At 40.4% G+C, this 4,946-nt stretch overlaps 1 non-coding gene across 1 annotated transcript; it reads left to right on the top strand.

Annotated features, from left to right (window-relative positions):
• The first annotated feature begins 2,369 nt into the window (after positions 1-2,369).
• On the top strand, positions 2,370-2,477 carry LOC112584058. Its single transcript, XR_003108414.1, has one exon. It is a non-coding gene; the product is annotated as a U6 spliceosomal RNA (small nuclear RNA).
• Positions 2,478-4,946: the final 2,469 nt, after the last annotated feature.

Consider the following 4,946-nt stretch of genomic DNA (forward strand, 5'->3'; position numbering starts at 1 on the left):
AACCAGTCTGTTGTTCCATGTCCGGTTCTAACTGTTGCTTCCTGACCTGCATACAGATTTCTCAAGAGGCAGGTCAGGTGGTCTGGTATTCCCATCTCTTTCAGAATTGTCCACAGTTTATTGTGATCCACACAGTCAAAGGCTTTGGCATAGTCAATCAAGCAGAAATAGATGTTTTTCTGGAACTCTCTTGTTTTTTCCATGATCCAGCAGATGTTGGCAATTTGGTCTCTGGTTCCTCTGCCTTTTCTAAAACCAGCTTGAACATCAGGAAGTTCACGGTTCACGTATTGCTGAAGCCTGGCTTGGAGAATTTTGAGCATTACTTTACTAGTGTGTGAGATGAGTGCAATTGTGCGGTAGTTTGAGCATTCTTTGGCATTGCCTTTCTTTGGAATTGGAATGAAAACTGACCTTTTCCATTCCTGTGGCCACTGCTCTTCCACTTAGCTGCTCCTAAATTTTATTATTAATGATAAGCCAAGAATAGTTAAGTAAACAGCTTTCCTGAGTTCTTTGAGTCATTCTGGCAATTTATCAAGTCTGAGGGAAGGTTGTGGAAACCCCTAAATTTGTAATTGGCCAATCAGAAATGTGGGTAGCCTGGACAATTCATTTTCACCTGGTGTATGAAGTAGGGGCAGTCTTGAGGGACTAAGCCCTTTAACTAATGGGATCTGATATTAACTCCAGGTAGGTAGTTTCATAATTGAATTAAATTCTTGGACATTCAATTGGTGTCTGGATAACTGCAGAATTGATGTTGGAAGAGACAGCACATATCTGGTGTTGAGGGAAAACACTTCTCAACATGACTCATCTGGTGATCCTGTTAAGATGGAGACACTGATTTGAGAGCAAATCACTCCTCACAATGTGATCCATGGATCAGCAGCATTGGCATCACTTGGTAACTTAGAACTGCAGAATATGAGACTCCATCCCAGACCTACTCAGCCAGATTCTGCATTTTAACAAGATTCCATAGTGGGTCGTATACACAGTAAAATTTGAGAAGAACTGGTATAAGTCTCGGATTGCTTGTTCCTAAAAGCTTTGCAGCCACATACAATACACACTCAATGAGTGGAAGCTACTATATAGGCTTTCCTCTGGGTTCAGAGCTTGGATTTTAAAAAGTATTCCTTATAAGTAAGCAAAAAAGTAACTTGTCTGATCTTACTGTATGTCCCATGGAAATTTACTTCATGTTTTTATAACTTAGTTTATCTTTTCTAATAAAACAAAGATAACAGTAACTATCTCATAAGATTATTGTAAGGCTTTATAAGAAAACATAATTATAGTAACTAACACTTAGGGAGTACAATGAGCCAGGCTCTATGCATAGGTCTTTATGTGGATTCATTCACTTGATGCATATTTACTGAATACCTACCTGTTACTGGGCACAGTTTGCAGGCATCTGGAATAATGTTATAATAGTTAACATTATTGAACATTTCCTATGTGCCAGGTACTTTTCAGAACAAGTTATTTCTTTTTTAAAATTTCATCTTTATTGAGGTGTAATTAATATACAAAAAACTGCACCTCATTAATGTATACAACTTGGTGAATTTGGACTTACGTATCCATCCATGGTGGGCTTCCTGAAGGAGGGCATGGCAATCTGCTCCAATATTCTTGGCTGGAGAATCCCATGGACAGAGGAGCCTGGCAGATTCCAGTCCATACAGTTGGAAAGAGTCAGACACAACTGAAGCGACTTAGCACGCACACTTGCATACACCCATGTTATCAACACCACCGTACAGGTAGTAAACATATCCATCGCCTGCAAAAGTTTCCCTGTGTCCATCTGCTAGATAAACATGTTATTTTTCAACAGATCACATTTCTAAACAGGTTAAATCTTCACAATAGTCCTCTAACTTTCTTCAATCTCCACAATAATCCAATGAAGATCATCCAAATGGGGAAACTGACTAGCCCAAAGTTACAGTGTGGCACATGGAGTAAATGGTAAATGGTAAATGCTAGTAAATGGAGAACTCCAAAGATCACACTCCAAACTACTGGGGTATGCTGTGTGATGTATGAGGGTAAATTGTATGAAATCACCAACATTCCATCATTATTGATTCTTGCAAACAGTAATTTTGTAGGCAGTGTCCACAAGATTGTGAATTATTATCTTCCCTTTGCTTTTTTTTTTTTTAAATGACAATGTGTGTCCTTAATCTTTGCCTTAGGATCCAGGATCCACTGAAGGCTATGAAACCAACAGAAAGACAGGAACTATAAACAAGGTTCTCTCCATTAGTCTATTTCACTTCAAGCCCTTGTGGAGACTCAGTAAAGGTTTTTACTCTAGTCATTAAAACATTAAAAATAACACAATTCTAGTGCTTGCTTCAGCAGCACATATACTAAAAATTGGAACGATACACAGAAGATTAGCACGGCCCCTGCCCAAGGTGGACAAGCAAATTCCAGAAGTGTTCCATATTTTTAACCAACACAAAGCTGTAAAGCAATTATCCTCCAATTTGAAAAAACACAATTCTAAATAGCAAAATAGGATATGTTTATCACTTTGGCAGAGAGAAGAAGAAAAGAAAAATAAAAGTCTGGTGTCCACTGGGAATATGTTTGATCTTTTTCCTCTCTGAATTCAGAACGTAGGAATATATTTGATCTTTTTCCTCTTTGAATTCAGAACGAGCTTCAGCATTTGCTGTGTACAAAGTGCCAAAATGAGCTGATAGGGTAGATGTTTTAAGACATATGAATACAAACATGAGTTCAGAACCAAAGCCTTCACCTGAGAGTACAGCTAATATTATCAGTGTAAGTATTTTTTATTTGTAGTGTACACAGGCTGGGGAGACATAAGCTGCTTTAATAGTTTCTCTTTGAATAACAGGAATGACTTCTACTAAACGTAACTCTGAAAGATTAGAGAAGAGTGATAAAAAATAATTTTCACAGCCATGATCCCCTGTCCTCCCACTTAAATAAACTCTGCCTATTCTATTATTGTATTATACCATAAGCTACAGGGCTAGGAAACTCCCACTATTTCCAGACTCACTCATGCATAGAACGTTTGTGATTGACGGACAAGTGAGGCTGAAATGTGCAAATGGAAATGAAACATTCTAAGATTATACATCTCCCAGGTAGGGGTTGGCCCTCTTCCAGCATCTTAAGCTTGGCCAAGCTCTGCAGGGATGAGTATTCAAGGAAAGATGCTTGTTCTCAACCAGAGCCTAGAATAACTCCTCCCCTTCCTAAACCTCTAAATACGCCCCCTCAAAACTTGCTCTTTCATGATCTATACTCATTTAGTCAACAAATAGCAACAGAGCCTGGAAAATCCACTTTTATCCAGGCCCTGAGAAAACATACAGTTAGTTGAGAAGAGGTCCAAAATCAGAGGAACTTAGAGTCAAAGAGAGTGATTCTCAACTCTGAATGCATGTTAAAATTACCTAAAGCTTTACAAAAATCCTAATGGGTCCCACTGCTAACTAATTAAATTATAATCACTGGGGTAAAGACCAAAGAGGAGCCAAAGTTGAGAATAACTAGGAAAGAGTCAAATATATCACTGTCATACACTGCTATTGTGGAAAGTGTAAGATCTATTAGACCCTAAAGGAAGGATCCCATCCCAACTTTGAGGGAGTCACAGGTTGGCTGGAAGGCACCTGACCGCCTGTATTATACTTGAGGAGAAAAGGAGATAACCGAGAAGGCAGGGTAGGGAATGAGGGCTGAAGGGGCCGTGTGGGCAAAATGAAAGGCAGCATGAAATTCTCCAGAACTGCAAATTGTGTAGTGCAGTGTAGTGTAGCATAGTATATTGTGGTGTGGTGTAGTACAGTGTAGTGTGGAGTGGTGCGGTGTGGGTAGTCTAACGTCGTACGGTGTGGTGCAGTGTGGTGTAGCGTAGTGTGGTGTGGTGTGATATAGTATAGTGTGGCATGGTGTGGTGTGCTGCAGCACAAAGTAGTATGGTGTGGAGTGGTGTGGTGTAGTGTAGTATAGTGTGGTGTGGTATAGTATGGTGTGGTGTGGTGTAGTGTGGTGTGGTGTGGTGTGGTATAGTATAGTATAGTGTGGTGTGTGTGGTATAGTATAGTGTAGTATGGTGTAGAGTGGTGTGGTGTACTGTAGTATGGTGTGGTGTGGTATAGTGTAGTATAATGTAGTACGGTGTGGTGTAGTATAATGTAGTATGGTGTGGTGTGGTGTAGCATAGTGTGGTGTGGTGTGGTATAGTGTGGTGTGGTATGGTGTGGTGTGGTGTGGTATGGTATGGTGTGGTGTGGTGTGGTATGGTGTGGTGTGGTGTGGTGTGGTATGGTGTGGTGTGGTGTGGTATGGTGTGGTGTGGTGTAGTATGGTGTGGTGTGGTATAGTATAGTATAGTGTGGTGTGATATAGTATAGTGTAGTCTGGTGTAGTGTGGTGTGGTGTGGTGTGGTGTAGTATAGTATGGCTGTGTGTGGTATAGTATAGTATGGTGTGGTGTTGTGTAGTACAGTATAGTGTGGCATGGTGTGATGTAGTATAGTGTGGTGTGGTGTGGTATAGTATAGTGTAGTATGGTGTGGTGTGGTGTAGTACAGTGTAGTGTGGCATGGTGTGATGTAGTATAGTGTGGTGTGGTGTGGTATAGTATAGTGTAGTATGGTGTGGTGTGGTGTAGTACAGTGTAGTGTGGCATGGTGTGATGTAGTGTAGTGTGGTGTGGTGTGGTATAGTATAGTGTAGTATAGTGTGGTGTGGTGTGGTGTGCTATAGTACAGTGTGGTCTGGTGTAGTATAGTGTGGTATGATGTGGTGTAGTATAGTGTAGTATAGTGGGGTGTGCTGTGGTATAGTGTAGTATAGTGTGGTGTGTGTGGTATAGTATAGTGTAGTATGCTGTGGTGTGGTGTTATATGTAGTGTAGTGAAGTATAGCACAGTGTA

Source organism: Bubalus bubalis, chromosome 3 (genome assembly GCF_019923935.1).
Source record: "Bubalus bubalis isolate 160015118507 breed Murrah chromosome 3, NDDB_SH_1, whole genome shotgun sequence".
Lineage (NCBI taxonomy): Eukaryota > Metazoa > Chordata > Mammalia > Artiodactyla > Bovidae > Bubalus > Bubalus bubalis.